The following is a 26,318-nucleotide window of genomic DNA, read 5'->3' on the forward strand; positions in this document are numbered from 1 at the left end:
AGGTGACATCCTTCGAACATGTACACAAGGCTTGAGAGGATTGAAGCCAATGGCAATGACAGCTTGTGGTGCAAAAAGTAGCCAGTTTCTGAAGGTGGTCATACACTTATAGATTTGCAGCAGATTCGACCATCAGATAGATTTCTGTCAGATGCCTGTCAAGTCGAATCTGACAGGAATCTATCTGAAGTGTGTCACACACTAGGAACAGATTTCCAATAGATTTCATTCTGAAATCTATTGGAAATCTGTTGGAAATCGATCTAAATGCATTATTGGACCATTAGATCCAATGCAGCTCTATGGGCCATTGATCTGTTGCCAGCAGCAGATCGACCTAGATTTTCCAACTTGTTAGATAGATCAAATTGATTGAAATCGGATGCAAATCGATCGATAGATTGGATAGAATCGATTTCTGATCGATCGATGGCTGAAATCGACCAGTGTATGGGCCCCTTAAAGTGAACCAGAGACGAAGCACCCTCATGTATTTTACCATAGAAATCAGTGGGAACATTAGAGAAAACACCTACCCTGCCCTCTGTTTCATCCTCACTGCTAAAAGTGTCTGTTATCTAGCTGAGATAAGAATCCCGGACTGTGCATTGAGTCTGGCTTTGCTATAATGACTCAGCTATAATGATTTCTGAGCAAAGCCAGCAGGGGGCAGGCTTGGACTTGAAAAGACACAAAAGAACACAGTCTAAGCTATAATCTTTCTGTAGCAAAGCCAGCCGACTGCTTAGTCGGGATTCTTATCTTAGAGGTGATAACAGGCAAATTAAACAGAGAACAATGCAACAAAGAGCAGATTAGGTGTTTACTGTCATGTTCCCACTGATTTATAAGGTAAAATACATGAGGGTGCTTCATCTCTGGTTCTCTTTAAGCTTCTTACTAAGTACTGTAAAGTGATTTATCTATGAGCAAATCAAGCAGCTTAGACACATAAAAAAAAAAAAAAACCTCTGCAGCTTTGTGCCTTGAGAGGTCTAGGAAAACATTTGTGCCCGGAGTTGGGCTTTACACTTGTGTGAATCTCCAAAATATAGATAATGCTCCTCCTGCCACCTCCACAGAGACAGTATGCGTCACTTGTAAAGCTGAGCAACACGTCTGTATGGCACTTGTTCCTCACGGGGCTGCTCGCAGAATCAACCATGATCCTGACAGTAAACAACAATTTAAGGTGTAAACGCACCCTTACGGTTTCTCGAGCTTCTGTGATCACAGATCCTCTTATTAGTAATTATCTAGTGGCAGTTCACTTCAGTTCCTTGCAGATATTTATGTGACAGGTGACTTTGTACTGTACATTAGTGCATAGCACAGATCACAATTATACCGTATTACATGTAAGCCTGTCCAATATGGGTAAAATCTAACAGTTTTTATGGCAGCTACAAGTTTTATATCTTTTGGATTTATAATAAAAATGATTGGCTTTACTTGCACTTCCTTAGTAATGCGTTCGGGCAGATATAATTTTGTTCAGTAAGCAGTGTGCTACCCCATTTGTCACTGATTGCTTGCTTCTGCAGTCTGCACACAGGTCAACAGAAGGGGGGGGGGGGGGGGGGGAGTGGTATTTACCAAGATGTAACTGCCACCATTGCATGCTAGTTTCAGCAGTAAGTGAAAGTGCATTTTTGAATGGACTTTTTCAGTTTTTGTAAATATGGAGCCGAACTAAAATCTCCTAAATGTGTTCTTCTCTGTTCAAGACACAGACTTTACCACACCTCAGGAAATCCATCTTCTCTCTAAAAACAGGAGGTGAACTAATGCGAGACGCAGAGATCTCAAACTTGCAGAGGTTCATATATATCCAATTTCTCATTTCTTTTCGTTTATATGCCTTAAAGCACACCTGAAGTGAGAGGAATATGGAGGCTGACAATTTATTTCCTCTTAAACAAAACCAGTTGCCTGGCAGTCCTGCTGCTCTCTTTGGCTGCAGCAGTGGCTGAATCACACATTTGAAACAAGGATGAAGCTAATCCAGTCTGACTTCAGTAAGAGCACCTGATCTGCATGCTTGTTGAGGGGCTGTGGCTGAAAGTATTAGAGACACAGAATCATTAGGAGAGTCAGGCAGCTGGTATTATTTTAAAAGTAAAAATCCATATCCTTCTCAGTTTAGGTTCCCTTTAACCTCTTCAGGACCATAGGCATACTTACACCCCTCTAGTGAGCAAGCTATTTTTTACCATTTAGGCCACTGCAGTTTTAGTCCAATCTACACGGTACGATTTTTTGCGCAATTCGATATGCGATTCGATAAAAGCATGTCTATTCGATTCTGTGGTCGAATTCGATGGGAATTGAGATTGAAATTGAATTGGACAGGTTGGATTTTATCTGATTAAATCGAGTGCGACAGCAGCAATTGAATAGTTGGTAGTGTAGTGTCAATATGCGATCGCCACAACGGTCGATGCTCTGTCCAGCCCGCAATAGAGTTGTCATCACTCTGTGGGAGGTGCATCAAGGAAGTGGGCTGCCTGAAGCACACAACTGTTGTAGCTGTAGCAATATAGATAGCTATACTGCACATACTGACACCATGTGATACCTATACTACACGCTAGCTGTGCCTGTGGTTGTGTTGCTCACAGCAAGGACATGAGTGGTAACGTACGCCCTACATGTGTTGTTGCTGCAAGCCACTGCTGGCGGTGTCGTCATAGCAAGGATACAGGTGGCAACGTACGCCCTGCATGCGTCATAAGGCTCTTGCCAGCCGTGTTCTTGCTGCAAGCCACACTTTGCCACCCATATCCTTGCTGTGAGCGACACCACGGATATGGGTGGCTAGATCCCCAAGTCAAGTACAAAGTGGACCTCAGGGCCTTTTTCCACTGCAATTTGCAATTTCATTCTGATAGCACTTTGCAAGGTACATCAAACAAATAGAAACTGCAGCAGCAATTCCCATCACTGCGATTGCGATTTTGGTCAAAACGTCATCCTACCACATTATGGATGCGATTTAGCTTTACTATGCTGAGTATAATAGCTCAATTGCAATCGCATGGTGGAAATGAAAACGCAATTGCATTCCATAGTGGAAAAGAGCCCTCAACCCGGGTTTACCACAACCCTTGCGTATTGGTTCGTATGCCAAAACTATCATCATTTCAGTGCAGGTAAAGAAATGCACAGGAAAAAAGTTCTTAAGGCCCCGTTCACATCTAAAATTGCAAAACGTTTTGTGATTTTCCCGTGATTAGCGCGGAAAAATCACTAGACACGCGGCGGCTTTGGAGCGATCGCGATTAGCGGTGCTATGCATGCTAATAGCGATTGCCAAACGGTAATAGTGAATCGATGGCAAACCGCTGCATGTAACACGTTTGCGGTTAACGCTAACCGGAAACGCGGCAGTGAGAACACTGCCATATGTTACATGCTAACAATAGTAGCATAGGGAGCCTTTGTTAATAATGAAAAAAGCACTTTATTGTTGAATACAAGCAAACCCAGGATCCCTCCCCTTTAAAACCACCTAAAAAGGCTGTAACATTGAGGTCTAGGGCCTAACTAAAGTAGTGCACTCCTAATGTCAGTTTTATATTGATATTGATATTTTCTTCGGGGCCCCCTTTTAAATGAGTAGCAATGTCTGTACGTCTTGCCTCAAAATGTTAGTGTCAAGCGACTATAGCTTATCCTCCAAGCAGCCAGTTAGTATGCACAATGTAAGCAAGCAGTTATGGTAGTAGCAGTAGCTCTGTTTCCGATGGCTGATTGTATTGTCATGTCGACTAAGCCTCTAATACGCCCCTCATTACATGCATGGCCGCTTATACCAAATGCATACCCGTTTGCACCAGTCTCTGGTTTCTATTTATCCAGACTCATGTGCCCATGGGGGAGTTTTGTTCCGCATTCCGTTTGGGGCGGGTACTGCCGGCACTGAGTAGTTTGTTAGCCGGGTTCCCTGCGCGCCCTCTTGTGAAGCGTCTCCGGTCCACTGTGCAGCTAGCGGTCTTCTTAGTTGGGGAGTGAGCGGAGGCTGTGAGGTAGCCACAAGGTTAGCGTAGTCGCATGGCGGCAGCCCACGTGACGCGTTTCACCCGCTTCCGGGTTTCATCAGACGACATATGACAATACAATCAGCCATCGGAAACAGAGCTACTGCTACTACCATAACTGCTTGCTTACATTGTGCATACTAACTGGCTGCTTGGAGGATAAGCTATAGTCGCTTGACACTAACATTTTGAGGCAAGACGTACAGACATTGCTACTCATTTAAAAGGGGGCCCCGAAGAAAATATCAATATCAATATAAAACTGACATTAGGAGTGCACTCCTTTAGTTAGGCCCTAGACCTCAATGTTACAGCCTTTTTAGGTGGTTTTAAAGGGGAGGGATCCTGGGTTTGCATGTATTTAACAATAAAGTGCTTTTTTCATTATTAACAGAGGCTCCCTATGCTACTATTGTTTGTTCTATAATTAAATATAGGTGAGACTTAGCATAAATTTAGGTTGATATCCCGCTTGTTGTATATGTGTTACATGCTGCAGCGGTTTTTACAAAACTGCTAGCAGTTTGCCTTGAGCGGGAATCGTGCGATTCCCGCTCAAGTGAGAACGGGCCCTTAGTAAGAACTTTTCCAAAGAAAAAAAACTGGAAAAATTCAACAGAGTTGCCTGCCACTGCAGGTGTCTATTCAAATTAACATTCCTCCAACATAGGAGTACACATAATTGAAATGTATCAACAACATCAATGATGGCTGAAATCAAATTTGCTAATGCAAGCGTCCAGACGATTACACACTCGCTCATCATGCAAACAAACCACATCAAAACTCCACATGCTCAGCAAATAAAGTGGTAAGTGTAGTAGAATTTGTCTACTACACTTATCTTGTTGGGAAACCCATTGTTCATTGTTTGCACAGTTTGCGCACACAGTAGGCACACCTTGGTGTTGTTGAATGTGACTGATGAGCATATACAGAACAATGTTCCCCCTTAATTGGATTAAGTGGAATAAAGTGGAATTTGTCCACTGCATTGATCTTGTTGGGAAGCACATTGTTCACATGCTCACACAGTTTGCATACACAGTAGGCACACTGTCAGTACACAGGTGTTGTCAGAATGTTACAGTTCCGCTGGTTGTGTCGCTCACAGCAAGGACACTGATGGCAGACACTGATGGCAGACACTGATGGCAATGTGTCACTCTTGCCAGCCGTGTTCTTGCTGCAAGCCACAGTGCCAGCTGAGCGATCACTTGCGCCGATGGGGTCGCTGACAGCAAGGATATGGGTGGCAACGTACGACCTGTATGCATCATAAGGCTCTTGCCAGCCGTGTTCTTGCTGCAAGCCACAGTGCCAGCTGAGTGAGCAGTTCCGCTGGCGGTGTCGCTGACAGCAAGGATACGGGTGGCAACGTACGCCCTGTTTGCACCATGTTCTTCCTGCAAGCCACACTGCCAGCTGAGTGAGCAGTTCCGCTGGCGGTGTCGCTGACAGCAAGGATACAGGTGGCAACCAGAATAGCAAGCAAGCTGCAACCTGGCCTGCTCTTGGTCTTGGTGCACGTTGATGCCGGTTGACCCGTTAACCGCACCCATAGTTGCTAGCAACAAGGACACAGGTGCCAAGAGCCACCCTACACGCTAGCTGTGCTGCCAACTAACGTGTAGGGTGGTTCTTAAGACCTGTACCCTTGTTGCTATCAAAGCAGCCGCACTATTTGCAGCATATCCCAATGGATGATGGGAAATTTCTCCCTTTGCCAATGAACAAAGATTTGACACACCCATGTTACCTCTGTACCTTGCCATTAACATGGCATGTCGTCCATCTTCACATATAAGTATCACATGCTCATAGCAAAACCAGACTCAAAGAATATAAGATAAATAAACATTCTTTAATGTAAAGTCTGTGCCGTAATAAAACGTACAAGAATAGTACAGTGATTAAACATTTTGAAGAGGTGAAACGATAACAAATGTGCTAAATGAACAGAAAACAACTCGTAAAACAACAGTGCCCTTGACTTCTCAACCTATAAATTTTGGTAAGAAAAACTGTTGTCCTGCAACATGTCCTGGAAAGATGAAGATGGGGGCTGGTATGTTCTGTGGTGTTGTGCTCTGGTACAGCGCGGGCAGTTGGAACTGATTATTTCATGTGGGGCGCTGTACACAAGGGTGCCTTGCAGACCTTTGTACACAGAGTCATTTATAATCATTTCCAGGGCTCTACGCTGCTCCACAGTCATCTGCCGCATTTGCCTTCCAACATTGGCCAAGTAACAGTCCACATCATCCTGCTTGTTCAGCATCAGCGAGGATGCAATGTGCACCAATGCGGAATCACCGTCTGCAGCACTTCTCAGTTTGCTGTTACTGGGCCTAGATGTAGGAGTGGTGTGGCGGGTCTGGCTGTCCTGTGGCTCGGAGACCGGCGTACTGCAGAGCAGATGTGGCACTATATTTTCCGGAGTGTCCTGCGGGAAAAACAAAGATTAATGACAAGGCACACATTTCTTATCACATACACATAACATAAAGAAAGGACTGCCTCTCCCATGTGCACGTGCAGCTGGGCTCTGGGAAATAACAAGTCCACCTATCTGGACACGTAACAATACTTTGGTGATTGCTCACCAATCTCGTCAAAAATGCTGCATGCTACACGTTTGAAAAGGGAGCGATGTTAACAGACTACCACAAAAGGGGGGGGGGGGGTTGTTGGCAGCATTATCCTTGCTGTGAGCGACACAACAACCACTGCAACTGGATGCTGTGCTGCTAATTGTGTGTCTTGCAACAAGAATACAGATGGCAAGAGCCTTATTGCACATGCATGGCTCTTGTCAGACATGTTCTTGCTGCAAGCCACACTGCCAGCTGAGCAAGCTGTTCCGCTGGTGGTGTTGCTCACAGAAAGGATACGGGTGGCAACACGCATGTTGTATGTTGCCACCCGTGTCCTTGCTGTGAGCAACACAAACAGTGCCACAGGATGCTAAACTGCTGCTTATTACGCTTGCAGCAAAATCAAAGATGGTAAGCCTTTAGCAGCGTGCAGGACATTTTTGGCACCCATGTCCTTGCAGTGAGTGATGCAAGTTACCACGCAGGAAAAGCAAGACAAGATGAGAGTGGACTGTTGAAAAGTTTTTACAAAATTCATGTTTGTGTACCCTCAACAGCCCCACTGCAGGCTTGTTGCTGGCATTAAAGACAACTGTAGAGAGAAGAATATGGAGAATGCCAGTTGCCTGGCAGCCGTGCAGATCCTCTGCCTCTATTTAGCCATAGACCGTGAGCAAGCATGCAGCAGACAGTGTGTTTCTGACATGATTGTCAGAACAAACAAGAATAGCTGCTTGCTTGTCTCCGTGTGATTCAGACACTACTGCAGCCAAATAGATAAGTAGGTCTGCCAGGCAACCGGTATTTTTCAATAGGACATACATATGACAGCCTTCATATCGTTCTCACTGCAGTCGCCATTTAAGGAAGAAGGTAAGCGGAGGAGTAAAAGTAAAAAAAAAAAATGTAAAAAAAGAAAATAAATACATTTCAGTACACAAAACAAAGTCAGTTTACATGCAGTGCCTCACATATGTCACAAACAAATATGGGCTTACCTTGAAGAAATCTGACAACTCCGACACAATGGCTTGGCAAGTTTCTGGTATAATTCGGCTCAACGTCTGTGGAGAAATTGCAGATGAAAATTTCAAATCCGCATACGATCTTCCAGTTGCAAGGAGGCGTAAAGTCACGCACAGTCGTTGCTTTGCTGTGATGGCCTCCCTCATGACTGTGTCCTGCTTTGTAATCCGGGGACGGAGCTTCTCCAGCAGCTCATCAAAGCTTTCATCAGACATCCGAACATAATTTCTAAAATCGTCAGGATTGTTTTCACGAAGTTCATGCAAAAGGGTCATGTGACTGAATTTATGCCTCCTCTGTAGCCAACCCTTGGCCCATGAACGCTTCTGCTTGTTTCTGTTCCTCTTCCTCACTCGATTGAGGATCAATAGAGCCAGAGCAGCGGACGCACGCTCTTTATAAGACATAACCATGGTTGACATGATGTAATAGTTCAATTGCCGAAAGCAGACCACTCTAGCCACACCAAAGGTACAGAATGACTGCATCACTATTACCATCGCTTTAAAACTCCACTTGGAACTCCCTTTGCTTGGCTCCGCCCATCCGCCTGGAACTCCCTTTACTTACTCCTCCCATTGCCTGCTTAAGTGAACCAGAGACGAAGCACCCTTGTGTATTTTACCATAGAAATCAGTGGGAACATTAGAGAAAACATTTACCATGCTCTCTGTTCCATCCTCACTGCTAAAAGTGTCTGTTATCTAGCTGAGATAAGAATCCCGGACTGAGCATTGAGTCTGGCTTTGCTATAATGACTCAGCTATAATGATTCCTGAGCAAAGCCAGCAGGGGGCAGGCTTGGACTTGAAGACAGCAAAGAACACAGTCTCAGCTATAATTATTCTGTAGCAAAGCCAGACCGACTGCTTAGTCGGGATTCTTATCTTAGAGGTGATAACAGGCAAATTAAACAGAGAACAATGTAACAAAGAGCAGATTAGGTGTTTACTGTCATGTTCCCACTGATTTATAAGGTAAAATACATGAGGTTGCTTCATCTCTGGTTCTCTTTAGCATGCTGTAAAGAGTCTATCTCATTACATTCATAAACTAATTGCTTTTAGTACATATATCACATTTGCACAGGTCTGGAGTAAAAACACAGTGACACACACAAGTGTGTAATAGTGCTTTACTAACTCATAGAGTACGTTACACAGCTTTTATACATTCCATTGCCAGAGCTTACATGACAGCTAAGAATACAAGAAAAACAGCATGACCATAAACAAAAGACCATTACTCAGCTTCCCCTGGAGAACCAGCTGTCTTCTTAGGTCCTCCTGTTAGGACAATTGGCCTCAATTCATAAACATGAGTGCGGTAGTTCAGAGATGGGCGGGAAATTACCGCTAGTGGTAAATGAGGGTTTTTGCAGTGAATACATTAAAAAAATGCAGAGTGCGATAGCAGTCGGTAAGTGTGCGGTAAGTGTGCGGAAAGCTGTCGGTAAAATTTGCTGAGTGCAGTAGTTTGTCGCTGACTTCCTAATGACAAGGTGCATGCAGTTTTAGACACATCTAACTTATTTTTTTATAAATTATATATATATATATATATATATATATATATATATATATATATATATATATATATATATATATGTATAATATGTATGTATTATGTATATATGTATAATATAATTCTTATAGATCATATAACTCTGTACGATTTCTAACCCTTCCTCCTCTGTAATTGATTGTTTATTTTGTGAGCGGCCAAACTGTATAGATACACTTCCTCCTCTGTATCCTTAAAACTTCCAAAACATTAAGCTGAGAGGGCTCCATTTGTCACCTAAAATGCTACTGTGTAGAGCAAACTCGCCAGGTCTTTGCTGGCGATAACAAGCTGTTATTTATCGCTTCCTTACCCCCCCCCCCCCCTTTTTTTTTCCATGAATACACTTCATTCACTTTACCGACACAAACAACATCTACATTACCGCACTAATACCGCACCTAATACCGGTAAACATGCGGTACATTTTATGAATCCACTAACAAAACCATACCATGCGGTAATTTACCGCTTGGGCGATAACGCATGCGGTAATGCTTTATGAATTGAGGCCAATGTATATATATCTTGTAGGAAGTTACAGCCTACTACAACTTATAAAATACATCTAAATTTGTATATAGAAATTCAGATTATATAAAATAAATCTATAACACACGCCTTTTCACAATCGATCGGGTAAAAGATCGCACATTCTAGATGCATTTTCGATATTCGATTATTTGTATACGATTCGATAACGATCGTGAATCGAATCGTGATTTAAATACAATCGTGTAGTGCAGAGACTTTCCACATCCGCAATCGATTAATTATGCGATCTTAGTAATTGTATTTGCATAACGATCGCATATCGAATTGCGCAAAAAATCGTACCATGTAGATTGGGCTTAAGGGTTGGCTGCAGGGCCGTACAACTCAGCACACAAGTGATTACCCCCCCTTTTCTGCCCACCAACAGAGCTTTCTGTTGGTGGGCTTTGATCACTGCTGGGTTGTTTGTTTGTTTATATTTATTTGTCTTTTTAATAATACACTTCACTATTTTTTTCTACCCAGCCCTCCCTCCCCCCAACAGCCAATCACCACGATTGGTTATCATAGGCAACAGATCGCTCCTGCCCCTTCAGAGGGGACAGCTTAGTGACATGGCTGTCCCCAGTACAGCCCTGCCTTAGATCGCAGCGCTGTACATTGTAAATAGACGACGGTTTTGCTGTCTAACAGGCTCCTAGCAGCGATCGCCATTAGGAGACTGATGACAGAGTGGAACTTGTACTTGTACATGTATTACAACAGAACCAAGCTAATGAATGTATATATCACCACAGAATCCCTGCATGCAGATGAAAGGTTTCTGATTGGATTAGCTGTAGGCTTGTTTCAGGTGGGTGATTCAGACACTACTGCAAGCAAAGAAATCAACAGGACTACCAGGCAACTGGTATTGTTTAAAGGGAACCTAAACTGAGAGGGAAATGGATGTTTCCTTTTTAACAATACCAGTTGCCTGGCATCCTGTTGCTCTCAATGGCTGAATCACACACCTGAAACAAGCATGCAGATAATCCAGTCTGAGTCTTCAGCAAGAGCACCTGATCTGCATGCTTGTTGAGGGGCTGTGGCTGAAAGTATTAGGGCTCGTTCCCACTATCGCGAATCCGCATGCGTCCAATGCATGCGTATTCGCACATGTAATGCAAGTGGATGGGCCTGTTTCCACTGTAGCGTTGTTGAGGTGCGTTTTTTTCAGCGGTAAAAAAAACGCACAAAAGAGCCAACGAATTCGCCTGCGAGTGGAATGCATGCGAATCGCCCCTAATGTATTTAATAGTAAAAACGCATGCGTTTGTTACATGCGTTTTTACCCGCGATTTCGCGTGCGATTTCGCACCTTTTTCAATCTTATTTTGCCCTGGCAGTGTCATGGTTAATTTCGCATGGCACCCTGCCATGCGAAATCGCACGCGAAATCGCGGGTAAAAACACATGTGGAAACGCATCCGCATGCGTTTTTACAAGCGTCGGAATGCCGGCGAAATCGCGTCGCAACAGTGGAAACAAGCCCTAAGAGACACAGGATCAGCAGGAGAGTCAGGCAACTGGTATTTTTTAACCTCTTGAGGACTGCAGGGCTAAACCCCCCTAGTGACCAGGCCATTTTTAGTAATATGTGCCACTGCAGCTTTAAGACTAAGCTGCAGATCCGCACAACACAGCACACAAATGATTCCCCCCCCCCCCCTTTTCTCCCCACCAACAGAGCTCTCTGTTGGTGGGGTCTGATTGCTCCCCCCATGTTTATTTTTTTAATAATCAATATTATTGTTCCTGCTTTAAAAAAAAAAAAAAAAAAACCTGTTGCTTTAAATCCCTTCCCTCCCTCCCCACAGCCGGCCAATTACGGCGATCGGCTGTCATAGGCTTCTGCCTATGAGAGCCGATCACTCTCTTGTAACCCCAGGGGGACAGCCGTGTCACACGGCTGTCCCCAGTGCAGCGCTGCTGCTGATCGCAGCGCTGCACCGTGTAAATAGACAGCGATCATGCCGTCTAGCAGTCTACCACTCAGAGACTGAAGAGGGGCGGAGCTCCGCCCTCCGAGCATGAGATGCGCGCGCAGCGCGCGAGCAATCTCATGCAAATTACAGCCCCAGGACTTTACGCCAATTGGCGTTAGGTGGTCCTGGGGCTGCTGCCGCAGCCACGCCCATCGGCGTGACGCGGTCGGAAACAGGTTAAAAAGTAAAACTCCATATCCTTCTCAGTTTAGGTTCCCTTTAACCTCTTCAGGACCATAAGCTTACTTACACCCCTCTAGTGGCCAAGCTATTTTTTACAATTTAGGCCACTGCAGTTTAAAGCCCGATCTACATGGTACGATTTTTTGCGATTCAATATGCGATTCGATAAAAAGATTGAATCGGGTACAAAATCGAATGCCAAAAAAGCATGTCTATTCGATTCTGTGGTCGAATTCGATGGGAATTGAGATTGACATTGCATCGGACAAGTTGGATTTTATCTGATTAAATCGAGTGCGACAACAACAATTGAATCGTTGGTAGTGTAGTGTCGATATGCGATCACCTGAACGGTCGATCTTTTGTCCAGCCCACAATAGAGTTGTCATCCCTCTGTGGGAGGTGCATCAAGCAAGTGGGCTGCCTGAAGCACACAACTGTTGTAGCTGTAGCAATATAGATAGCTATACTGCACATACTGACACCATGTGATACCTATACTACACACTAGCTGTTCCTGTGGTTGTGTTGCTCACAACAAGGACACGAGTGGTAACGTACGCCCTACATGTGTTGTTGCTGCAAGCCACTGCTGGCGGTGTCGCTCATAGCAAGGATACAGGTGGCAACGTACGCCCTGCATGCGTCATAAGGCTCTTGCCAGCCATGTTCTTGCTGCAAGCCACACTGCCAGCTGAGCGAGCAGTGTCTTATGACGCATGCAGGGCGTACTTTGCCACCCATATCCTTGCTGTGAGCGACACCATGGATACGGGTGGCTAGATCCCCAAGTCAAGTACAAAGTGGACCTCAGGGCCTTTTTCCACTGCAATTTGCAATTTCATTCTGATGGCACATCGCAAGGTACATCAATCAAATGGAAACTGCAGCAGCAATTCCCATCACTGCGATTCCGATTTTGGTCGAAACGTCATCCTACCACATTATGGATGCGATTTAGCTTTACTATGCTGAGTATAATAGCTCAATTGCAATCGCATGGTGGAAATGAAAACGCAATTGCATTCCATAGTGGAAAAGAGCCCTCAACCCGGGTTTACCACAACCCTTGCGTATTGGTTCGTATGCCAAAACTATCATCATTTCAGTGCAGGTAAAGAAATGCACAGGAAAAAAGTTCTTAAGGCCCCGTTCACATCTAAAATCGCAAAACGTTTTGCGGGAGTGATTTTCCCGCGGAAAAATCACTGGATGCGCGGCGGCTTTGGAGTGATCGCAATTAGCGGTGCTATGCATGCTAATCGTGATCACTAAATGCTAATTGCAAATCGCCGGCTAACCGCTGCATGTAACACATTTGCAGTTACCGCTAACCGCAAACACAGCAGTGAAAACACTGCCATGTGTTACATGCTGCAGCGGTTTTTACAAAACTGCTAGCAGTTTGCATTGAGCGGGAATCGCGCGATTCCCGCTCAAGTAAGAACGGGCCCTTTTCCACTAGCAGTCGCTAGCGTTCACGCTGAACGCTAGCGATTGCTGAATAGCAATTACTGGCGATTCCCCGACGTTTGCGGCCGCGATTTTGCTATGCTATGCACTGCATAGCAAAATCGCGGCAAATATCGCTCTGCCGCGCGTTCGCGTAAGAAATGAATCGCGGTAGTGGAAATGACCTACCGCGATTCCTATGTTAAAAAGCAAACCGTAGCGATTGTAAAATCGCTAGCGGTTTGTGTCATTCCGATTCAGCCAGCGCTGGTGGAAAAGGGCCCTTAGTAAGAACTTTTCCAAAGAAAAAAGACTGGAAAAACGCAACAGAGTTGCCTGCCACTGCAGGTGTCTATGCAAATTAACATTCCTCCAACATAGGGGTACACATAATTGGAATGTATCAACAACATCAATGATGGCTGAAATCACATTTGCTAATGCAAGCGTCCAGACGATTACACACTCGCTCATCATGCAAACAAACCACATCAAAACTCCACATGCTCAGCAAATAAGGTGGAATTTGTCTACTACACTTATCTTGTTGGGAAACCCATTGTTCATTGTTTGCACAGTTTGCGTACACAGTAGGCACACCTTGGTGTTGTTGAATGTGACTGATGAGCATACACAGAACAATGTTCCCCCTTAATTGGATTAAGTGGAATAAAGTGGAATTTGTCCACTGCATTGATCTTGTTGGGAAGCATATTGTTCACATGCTCACACAGTTTGCTTACACAGTAGGCACACTGTCAGTACACAGGTGTTGTCAGAATGTTACAGTTCCCCTGGTTGTGTCGCTCACAGCAAGGACACTGGTGGCGATGTGTCACTCTTGCCAGCCGTGTTCTTGTTGCAAGCCACAGTGCCAGCTGAGTGAGCAGTTCCTTTGGCGGGGTCGCTGACAGCTAGGTTACGGGTGGCAACGTATGCCCTGTATGCGTCATAAGGCTCTTGCCAGCCGTGTTCTTGCTGCAAGCCACACTGCCAGCTGAGTGAGTAGTTCCGCTGGCGGTGTCGCTGACAGCAAGGATACGGGTGGCAACGTACGCCCTGTTTGCACCATGTTCTTGCTGCAAGCCACACTGCCAGCCGAGTGAGCAGTTCCGCTGGCGGTGTCGCTGACAGCAAAAATACGGGTGGCAACCAGAATAATAATAATCTGAACATTTGTATAGCGCTTTTCTCCTGTCGGACTCAAAAAGCTCAAGAGCTGCAGCCACTGGGACGCGCTCAAGAGGCCACCCTGCAGTGTTAGGGAGTCTTGCCTTGAACTCCTTACTGAATAGATACTTGACCTAGCCAGGATTTGAACCCTGGTCTCCCATGTCAAAGGCAGAGCCCTTAACCAGTACACTATCCAGCCACCAAGCAAGCTACAACCTGGCCTGGTCTTGGTGCACGTTGATGCCGGTTGACCCGCTAACAGCACCCAGTTGCTGCAACAAGGACACAGGTGCCAAGAGCCACCCTACACGCTAGCTGTGCTGCCAACTAACGTGTAGGGTGGTTCTTAAGACCTGTACCCTTGTTGCTATCAAAGCAGCCACACTATTTGCAGCATATCCCAATGGATGATGGGAAATTTCTCCCTTTGCCAATGAACAAAGATTTGACACACCCATATGACACACCCATGTTACCTCTGTACCTTGCCATTAACATGGCATGTCATCCATCTTCACATATAAGTATCACATGCTCATAGCAAAACCAGACTCAAAGAATACAAGATAAATAAACATTCTTTAATGTAAAGTCTGTGCCGTAATAAAACGTACAAGAATAGTACAATGATTAAAAATTTGAAGAGGTGAAATTATAACAAATGTGCTAAATGAACAGAAAACAACGCGTAAACAACAGTGCCGTTGACTTCTCAACCTATACATTTTGGTAAGAAAAACAGTTGTCCTGCAACATGTCCTGGAAAGATGAAGATGGGGGCTGGTATGTTCTGTGGTGTTGTGCTCTGGTACAGCGCGGGCAGTTGGAACTGATTATTTCATGTGGGGCGCTGTACACAAGGGTGCCTTGCAGGCCTTTGTACACAGAATCATTTATAATCATTTCCAGGGCTCTACGCTGCTCCACAGTCATCTGCCGCATTTGCCTTCCAACATTGGCCAAGTAACAGTCCACATCATCCTGCTTGTTCAGCATCAGCAAGGATGCAATGTGCACCGATGCGGAATCACCGTCTGCAGCACTTCTCAGTTTGCTGTTACTGGGCCTAGATGTAGGAGTGGTGTGGCGGGTCTGGCTGTCCTGTGGTTCGGAGACCGGCGTACTGCAGAGCAGATGTGGCACTATATTTTCCGGAGTGTCCTGCGGGAAAAACAATGAAGATTAATGACAAGGCACACATTTGTTATCACATACACATAACATAAAGAAAAGACTGCCTCTCCCATGTGCACGTGCAGCTGGGCTCTGGGAAATAACAAGTCCACCTATCTGGACACGTAACAATACTTTGGTGATCGCTCACCAATATCATCAAAAATGCTACATGCTACACGTTTGAAAAGGAAGCGATGTTAATAGACCACCACAAAAGGGGGGGGGGGGGTTGTTGGCAGCATTATCCTTGCTGTGAGCGACAAAACCACCACAACTGGATGCTGTGCTGCTAATTGTGTGTCTTGCAACAAGAATACAGATGGCAAGAGCCTTATTGCACATGCATGGCTCTTGTCAGACATGTTCTTGCTGCAAGCCACACTGCCAGCTGAGCAAGCTGTTCCGCTGGTGCTGTTGCTCACAGAAAGGATACGGGTGGCAACACGCATGTTGTATGTTGCCACCCGTGTCCTTGCTGTGAGCAACACAAACAGTGCCACAGGATTCTAAACTGCTGGTTATTACGCTTGCAGCAAAATCAAAGATGGTAAGCCTTTAGCAGCGTGCAGGACATTTTTTGGCACCCATGTCCTTGCAGTGAGTGACGCAAGTTAGCACGCAGGAAAAGCAAGACAAGATGAGAGTGGACTGTTGTCGAAAAGTTTTTACAAAATTCATGTTTGTGTACCCTCAACAGCCCCACTGCAGGCTTGTTGCTGGCATTAAAGACAACTGTAGAGAGAAGAATATGGAGAATGCCAGTTGCCTGGCAGCCGTGCAGATCCTCTGCCTCTATTTAGCCATAGACCGTCAGCAAGCATGCAGCAGCATGACATGACCGTGAGCAAGCATGACATGATTGTCAGAACAAACAAGAATAGCTGCTTGCTTGTCTCTGTGTGATTCAGACACTACTGCAGCCAAATAGATAAGTAGGTCTGCCAGGCAACCGATATTTTCTAATAGGACATACATATGACAGCCTTCATATCGTTCTCACTGCAGTCGCCATTTAAGGAAGAAGGTAAGCGGAAGAGTAAAAGTAAAAAAAAAAATGTAAAAAAAAAGAAAATAAATACATTTCAGTACACAAAACAAAGTCAGTTTACATGCAGTGCCTCACATATGTCACAAACAAATAAGGCTTACCTTGAAGAAATCTGACAACTCCGACACAATGGCTTGGCAAGTTTCTGGTATAATTCGGCTCAACGGCTGTGGTGAAATTGCAGATGAAAATTTCAAATCCGCATTCGATCTTCCAGTTGCAAGGAGGCGTAAAGTCACGCGCAGTCGTTGCTCTGCTGTGATGGCCTCCCTCATGACTGTGTCCTGCTTTGTAATCCGGGGACGGAGCTTCTCCAGCAGCTCATCAAAGCTTTCATCAGACATCCGAACATAATTTCTAAAATCGTCAGGATTGTTTTCACGAAGTTCATGCAAAAGGCTCATGTGACTGAATTTATGCCTCCTCTGTAGCCAAACCTTGGCCCATGAACGCTTCTGCTTGTTTCTATTCCTCTTCCTCACTCGATCGAGGATCAATAGAGCCAGAGCAGCGGACGCACGCTCTTTATCAGACATAGCCATGGTTGACATGATGTAATAGTTCAATTGCGGAAAGCAGACCACTCTAGTCACACCAAAGGTACAGAATGACTGCATCACTATTACCATCGCTTTAAAACTCCACTTGGAACTCCCTTTGCTTGGCTCCGCCCATCCGCCTGGAACTCCCTTCACTTACTCCACCCATTGCCTGCTTAGCACGCTGTAAAGAATCTATCTCATTACATTCAAAAACTAATTGCTTTTAGTACATATATCACATTTAGGTCTTTTCAACTTAGATCTCCCTTTTTAGGACCCACTTCATGACACCCAGAAATGTAGAGTCTATCTCATTACATTCAAAAGCTAATTGCTTTTAGTACATATATATCATATTTGCACAGGCCTGTTGTAAAAACACAGTGACACACAGGAGTATCTGATAGTGCTTTAACTCATAGAGTACGTTACACAGCTTTTATACATTCCATTGCCAGAGCTTACATGACAGCTAAGAATACAAGAAAAACAGCATGACCATAAACAAAAGACCATTGCTCAGCTTCCCCTGGAGAACCAGCTGTCTTCTTAGGTCCTCCTGTCACCACAATGGCCTCGATTGATAAAGCATTACCTCATGCGGTAATGCTGAAAACAGCAGACTTTACCGACCACTTAGCAAAATGTCAATTCATAAAGGCTGTTACCGCATGAAAAGCTGACATTACCGACCAGGGAGCTAAATTACCGACTTGGCTGCAGTTACCGACAACACATGTCAGTAAATTGTCAGCAAATGTCAATTCATAAAGCCTTCAACATGCGGTAAGCCTGGCGGTAGTTACCGACACCTCTGGTGAGGTCTTACCAAGTTACCGACAGCTCTGACAGCTCTGATTAATGCAAAGTGCAGAGATCCGAAAGTCTGTTTGATTCATCTGTGGAGAGAGCCGGAGAGATGTCTGTGTGAATCATTTCAGCAGGCAGGGAAAGACTGTGTGACTCATCTGTCTGAGTCATCAGTGGAAAGAGCCTGCTGTGTGAGTAATTTCTGCAGGCAGGGAAAGACTGTGTGACTCATCTGTCTGAGTCATCAGTGGGAGAGCCAGAGAGAGCTGTCTGTGTGAGTCATTTCTGCAGGGCAAAGAGGGAATCGGGACACTGCTCTACTCTACCGCTCAATGGGCTGCGGTAATTTACCGACCTCCAAGGGCAGCTGGGGAAATCTTTATGAATTAGCACACAGACCGGGAAAATACCGAGTGCGGTATTTTCCCGACAAGATTTTTGTTATCGCACTGCTGTTTATGAATCGAGGCCAATGTATATATATCCTGTAGGAAGTTACAGCCTACTACAACTTATAAAATACATCTTAATTTGTATACAGAAACTAATTATATAAAAAAAAAATCTAAAACACACGCCTTTTCACAATCGATTGGGTAACATATCGCACATTCTAGATGCATTTTCGATATACGATTTTTTGTATACGATTCGATAACGATCGTGAATCGAATCGTGATCGAAATACAATTGTGTTGTGTAGAGACTTTCCACATCCGCGATCGATTCGTTATGCGATCTTAGTAATTGTATTTGCATAACGATCGCATATCGAATCGCACAAAAAATCGTACCGTGTAGATTGGGCTTAAGGGTTCGCTGCAGGGCCTTACAACTCAGCACACAAGTGATTACCCCCCTTTTCTGCCCACCAACAGAGCTTTCTGTTGGTGGGCTTTGATCACTGCTGGGTTGTTTGTTTGTTTGTATACATTTGTCTTTTTAATAATACATTTCACTATTTTTTTTCTCCCCAGCCCTCCCTCCCCCCAACAGCCAATCACCACGATCGGCTGTCATAGGCAACAGATCGCTCCTGTGCCTTCAGAGGGGACAGCATAGTGACACGGCTGTCCCCAGTACAGCCCTGCCTTAGATCGCAGCGCTGTACATTGTAAATAGGCAGCGATTTTGCTGTCTAACAGGCTCCTAGCGGCGATTGCCATTGGGAGACTGATGATGGAGCGGAACTTGTACTTGTACATTCATTACAACAGAACCAAGCTAATGAATGTATATATCACCACAGAATCCCTGCATGCCCACTTGACAATGTACATGTTGCGCTTGGTGGTATATCCTCCACGGTCAGCGCACAATGCGGATTCTGACGTGAAGGAGGTACACACGCTAGCACAAGGAACCAGGATATCCCCAGTTTAGTGGAGGAGAGGACTGACTCCAACAGGAGATGTGGCGCACAGAGCAGGCGTAGATCCGAACAGCCACAAACAATCCTTCCACTATAGTGGCTCAGCGCACGTTAGCGCTGAGCGCATAAACCAGAACTCTGGAGATTAGGACAGGTAACAGAATGAACATTTGCTTAACTAGTTACTGCTTAAGTGACAGCAAACGTCCAAGACAAGACAGACTGGAATGAGGCAGCCAATGCGATTGCAGCGGTGGCGTGCCTCACAAGGACAGGACAGAATAGTCGGGAAATAGAGTCAAAGAAGGCAGACGTAATCCACACAAATATACAATAGGTATGATTTCCTAGCGTATTACGGTTACAGCTATCAATGAACTACAAACGACTAACTGACATATGTATATATCGGCGATAAACCGATATATGACATAAGCAAGGAACACTAACTAAGAACTGGAGCAGGACTAGGAACAGGACTGAACTAGCTAAGCACGGGTGATCACGATACGCGTAACCTACCAAAACGTGCTGGAACTAACTGACACAGAATATAAACAGTTCGAGTATGTATATATCAGCGACACTGATGTATTAACGTAACACGAATACCAAGAAAATAACAAACGTGCTAGTATGTGTATATATTGGCGATGAACCGATATATGACGCAAGACAAGCAAAGTAACAACTTCTGATAACAAGAGCAAAACTAGGAGCACTCGCTGACCCCTTCGCAGGAGTCAGCGCAGTCCACACGGACTAGGAACGAGGTGGGGGCCGGACAGAATAACAGACAGAATCTGAGACTATAATAGCCAATGTAACACTGCAGGAAGCAGTCCTTTATACTGAGGTTATCCAATGGGAGCGGACATGCAGATTCCCACACAGGTGAATGGTAATCAATCACAGGCTGACAGCAGGAAAGGGCAGACAATGATATGCAGCCTGCAAGAAAGGGATTGCAGCTCCATTGCAACAGACAATGTTTGTTTTCACAAAAGCACATTAATCTGTCATTAACTTCAGAGCGACTGCAGATGGAATCAACGCTCAGTGTAAAAGCATGCAACACTATGCGAGCAAATGCACGCAAAGAAATCAGAAACTGCTTGTCTCCAGTAAAACTGCAGCCAGCAGTACATGCTGCAGAAGTGATCATAACAGTATAGAACTACATGACACGGCATAACGGTTACAAATTATCAGGAAAAGACTAAATGAGCATGTGTGACACCCCCTGGTGTGTTTCCCAGTGCCTAAAGGTGCGTACATACTCACGACAGCCGCCAACGACGGGTCCGTCGGCACCTCCCGCTGGGCGGGTTTTCAGCAGACTGTAGTGCGTGTGTACGCACTGTCGGCGGACTGATAAGGCTGTTCCTGAACGCTCCGCCTGCCGGATCGTTCAGGAACAGCCTTATCAGTTTGCCGACAGTGCGTACAAACGTACTACAGTCTGCTGAAAACCCGCCCAGCGGGAGGTGCCGACGGACCCGTCGTTGGCTGCTGTCGTGCGTGTGTACGCACCTTTATGCCTGTCATCATTGAGGGGTGCCTAACTTTTTGCAAATAACTGTGCCCAGTATTGAAAGGCATGGGAACTCCTTGGAAATGCTGTGCCCCTCCTGAGGAAGGGAGGGGGGCTATCAAAAGGAGATTATGTAGCTATCTGCTTGCTACAATAATGAAGCAGTCAGATAATCACTCCCACTCTTGCCAATGAGTACAGGGGTCTTCGAGGCACCCAAGAACTACCAAACAGCCCTTGCTCAACCAGCATTTAAGGACATTGCTGTGGGGGAAGGTACACACACACAATTCTCAGTACTACTAGAAGGTATGAGGCACTAAGAAATGTAGGGAAAGGGGGGCAACGAGGATAATTGGGTCTATACCTGCAGTCCCTTTACCTGGGCACAGGGATTGGTATACCTTGGAAACTGGTCTACTACCCCTCACAAGTGCTCTAAACCTACAGCTGAACTCTGGTCCCCTACCATGCGTGTCCTTACCTCTCCCTCTAGATTGTAAGCCTTTGGGCAGGGTCCTCCTCCTTTTGTGTCCTACCTGATCTGGCACCTCCATTACTGTGAACCCATGCCATGCATTTGAGTGAACCTAACTTGCCTAATCTCCATGCTTCATCCAGTGACTAAGCATTACCTTGTACTAATACTGTGCTGTGTGATCTGGTTTTCTTGTATTCCTGTATTGTCATATTGCTGTATGTCACCCCTAAATATTGTCTGTAACCTAAATTAATGTTCAGCGCTGCGTAATATGTTGGCGCTTTATAAATACAATAAATAATAATAATAATAATAATAACTGAACCTGTACAGTTAGATATACATGTATACATGTCAGATAAGGAATATTGCAGGAGTGCTAACACACACACACACACACACACACACACACACACACACACACACACACACACACACACACACACACACACACACACACACACACGTTTTGTAGTTGGGCTAGTAAACCAAGGATTCAGAAAGGCACAGTATTCTGCACCAGTTACTGCATCCTTACTTGATTTTTAAACAACAAACGTTGTTGGTTAGTTGGAAATACAGTTGAGAAAGATCAGAAGATCACACATTACTGCTATCTGAGTTACTTTTGAGGAAATTCCTTCTCTCTTCCTATTTAGAAGAAGAAATAAATCAAATTCTCTCCAACAGGGGCTCAGGCACCAATAAACAACATTCTTTTTAATGAGATTAGAAAAAAAACATCCATGAGTTGTATTGCTGTATTTGTTCCCTCACAGAATCTTACTGAAATAGTCACAAAGAATAGGACGTAAGGGGAACTTTTCCCAGTGGTGACAAAGACACTGATTAAAAGTTCTAATCCGTCTCTGCTGTAGCCAAAAAATATTTGTCCTGTAGAAGTACTTGGACTGACTAGTGACGTGGTGAGAAACCCATGTACAGTGCGAGTCCTGCATATAACTGGGCTGTGTTTCTTTGTTGTCTTTCTCATTTAAAGAATATAAAATTCAAGTACGCAAATATCAGTTTCAGCCAAAAGCATTGTTCTCCCCACTCACCCTGCCCACAGTGTGATGTCACTCCCACGCCCCTCCATCAGCCCTCCGCCCTCTTGCATCAAAACAGAATACATTGCTAGCCTCTAAGCTAGTGATGCATTTTATCTGAATCAGCCCTGCAATGTCGCCAGAGCTGAGGTGTACCGGTCATGTAAGCGAGTGTTTGTGTTTTTGACATCGACCAAAGGGATCAGGTCTCAATCTCACCCGGGCAAAGTGCCTCACATTTGTATAAGGCTTAACTCTAATAACCAATTACAGCCATACACTTGTCTGGCAGTGGACAGCTACTGACTGCAGAGTATAGGTAAAAAAAAGGATCAATAGTTCATGGATTGTGATTCTGGAACATAAAAGACTGTCACTGGGACATAAACGATAATAAAAACATTAAGGCTACTTGCACACCAAGACGTTGCGTTAGGTGCTACGTTAAGGTCGCATAACGTGCACCTAACGCAAGGTCTGGTGCTCTTCGATGTGGACGTCAGAGTGAGCCGCGTTGTGCAGCTCACTCTGGCGTCCGTGATGCCGTGATGCGTACTCTTGGACGCATGCGGCATCACGTGGACCCGCCGGCCAATCGCCGCACAGAGCAGCCGCACCATGAAGTAAACACTGCACGTCACAACATGCAGTGAATATTAATTAGCCATGTGCCTGGCCGCTCTCCCCTCCTCCCCAACATGACTGCGCATGTGCAAACAGTCTAACGCGGCTTAAGCCGCTGTAACGCCGTAGCATGCTGCACTTTCGGAAGAACGTGCAGCGTTACATGTAACGCAACGTGGGCAGTGTGAACAGCCCACTTGTGTTACATTGCTGTACGTTGGGGGAGCGTTACAGGCTGCACTAACGTGCGCCTGTAACGTCCCTGTGTGTAAGCAGCCTAAACCTGTTTTTTTAATTTTTGAAACCTACACAAAAAAGGTTATATTTAAGAGTAGGAGAATTGATACATTTGTTTATCTCATCAGTTTATTTTCAGTTTAGGTTTGTGGCAACTAGCTCAATTTTCTATTTACAACTGTGGTACAACAAGGTTTTACTGTAGTACCATCTATGGACCAGCAGCTGGTGTTCATTCATAATGATACATCTCTCATAAAGTTATTAGATTTTTCACACTGTATTGTATTAGTTTGTTTTCTTATTTTTAAAGAGAACCCGAGGTGGGTTTGAAGAATATTATCTGCATACAGAGGCTGGATCTGCCTATACAGCCCAGCCTCTGTTGCTATGCCAAACCCCCCTAAGGTCCCCCTGCACTCTGCAATCCCTCATAAATCACAGCCACGCTGCTGACAAACAGCTTGTCAGAGCTGGCTGTGTTTATCTCTATAGTGTCAGTCTGCTGCTCTCCCCGCCTCCTGCAGAACTCCAGTCCCCGCCTGCATCCCTTCCCTCCCTGCTGATTGGAGGGAAGGGACGGGGCAGGGACCGGAGCTATGCAGGAGGCGGGGGAGCAGCTGAGACAGACACTACAGATGTAAACACAGCCTCACAGCACGGCTGTGATTTATGAGGGATTGCAGAGTGCAGGGGGACCTTAGTGGGGTTTGGGATAGCAACAGAGGCTGGTCTGTATAGGCAGATCCAGCCTCTGTATGCAGATAACATTCAGTAAACACACCTCGTGTTCTCTTTAAGTACTTAAAGGGAACCTTAACTGGACGGGGGGCAAAGAGTTTTACTTACCTGGGGCTATTACCAGCCCCCTGCAGCAGTCCTGTGTCCTCGGCGCCGCTCTGGAATCCTCTGGTCCCCCGCTGTCACTTAGTTTTGTTTTTGACGACTCACCAGTCGCCGGCCGCCATGTGTATTATTGGACGCATTCACCAATGCAATTAGCGCTATTGCGGACCACAACGCGTACAAAAATACGCGTTGACGCATTCCGCACGCGTAGATATGCATATTTTTGTACGCGTTGCGGTCCGCAATAGCGCTAATTGCATTGGTGAATGCGTCCAATAATACGCATGGCGGCCGGCGACTGGTGAGTCGTCAAAAACGAAACTAAGTGACAGCGGGGGACCAGAGGATTCCAGAGCGGAGCCGAGGGCACAGGACTGCTGCAGGGGGCTGGTAATAGCCCCAGGTAAGTAAAACTCTTTACCCCCTGTTCAGTTAAGGTTCCCTTTAAAGAAGAACTATAGTGAAAATAACTTGAAATGACTTGAAATGAATAAAATTGCTTACTGTATTTTTTGACAATACTAATTTACATGATTATTACTATTATTATTATTATTATTATTTACTCAGTGTCTACCCATTGTAAAATCTTTCCTCATCCCTGTTTGCATTGTGAAATTTATCACAGGTGGTGACATCTGCCAAGTGATCTCTGCGGAGAGGTCTATGCACAGAGGGAGATATGGCTTGTTTGGCAGTTGGAAAAAGCCGTTATTTCCCACAATGCAATGAGATTCAAAGACAACAAACTGTCAGGACCATGGTCATGACATCACACAGTGGGAGGGCTTTCACCACAATATCAGCCTCTTATGATCTATTCCAGAAAAGGTAAAGATTTCTCATGGGAAAGGGTGTATCGGCTATTGATTGGGATGAAGTTCAATCCTAGGTTAATGTTCCTTTTTAATTTTGTATCAGTTCTGTTCAAAAATGCCCCAGGAAGAGATTCCTACTATGTATTCACTCATATCATAACAGTATTTAACAGCATTACAAAGAATGCTCATATTTAAACCGTATATCCTCGAATATAAGTTGAACTCATGTATAAGTCGACTCCAATATATGACCCTCTTAAAGGGAAGGTTCAGGGTCTATGAAAAAAACTAAAAATCCTTATCCACTTACCTGGGGCTTCCTCCAGCCCGTGGCAGGCAGGAGGTGCCCTCGGCGCCGCTCCGCAGGCTCCTGGTGGTCTCCGGTGGCCGACCCAACCTGGCCAGGCCGGCGGCCAGGTCGGGCCTCTTCTGCGCTCCATTGTGCGTTCCACACCGGCGCGCTGACGTCATCGGACGTCCTCTGGGCTGTACTGCGCAGGCTTAGAACTACCGGGAGCCTGCGGAGCGACGCCGAGGGCACCTCCTGCCTGCCACGGGTCCCTGAACCTTCCCTTTAAGCTCATTTTTTTTAATTGATTCAAGTACAAGTCTACCCAGCAAAGTTAATGAGCAAAGTTAATGACTGCACTTGGGGACCAGGAGGGGATAATAACTGCATTGCATAAATTATTGCATCCATTAACCTCTCCTGGTCCTTAATTGCAGCCAGTAACTCCTCCAGGTCCCCAAGTATAGCGCCGTGGCTCACCCTACAAGGGTTGAGCGAGAGCAGCGCCCATTCGGCTATGAGTACGAAATTTAGGTCCAACTCGTGTACAAGTCGACCCCTATAATTTTATTCAGTGAGGCATACCTACATGTCTCGACTTACAGTCGAGTATATATATATATATATATATATATATATATATATATATATATATATATATATATATATATATCACTAATATTATAAATGTGAAAGTTTGGTTGTTAATCACGCAAAAATGGCTGAACGGATTTGAATGAAACTTGGCACACTCATAGCACATTACCTGGAATAACATATAGGATACACATCCCCATAACCAAAAAGTGGGCGGAGACAAATACAAATTTCAATGGGAAAATGTAAACTGCAGCCATTCTTAAACAGTTAATGGTAGGGTTCTCAAACTTTGCACAGTTGGTCAGTGGGTGACTGGGATTAATATTCAGA

General features: G+C 45.0%; 1 protein-coding gene across 1 annotated transcript in view; it reads right to left on the reverse strand.

Moving 5' to 3' along the window:
* OSBPL10 (oxysterol binding protein like 10) overlaps positions 1 to 26,318 on the reverse strand; it is a 631,331-nt gene that overhangs the window by 256,759 nt on the left and 348,254 nt on the right. The window lies entirely within an intron of this gene.

The sequence above is a fragment of the Hyperolius riggenbachi genome, chromosome 5 (assembly GCF_040937935.1).
Source record: "Hyperolius riggenbachi isolate aHypRig1 chromosome 5, aHypRig1.pri, whole genome shotgun sequence".
NCBI classification, from domain to species: Eukaryota; Metazoa; Chordata; class Amphibia; order Anura; family Hyperoliidae; genus Hyperolius; species Hyperolius riggenbachi.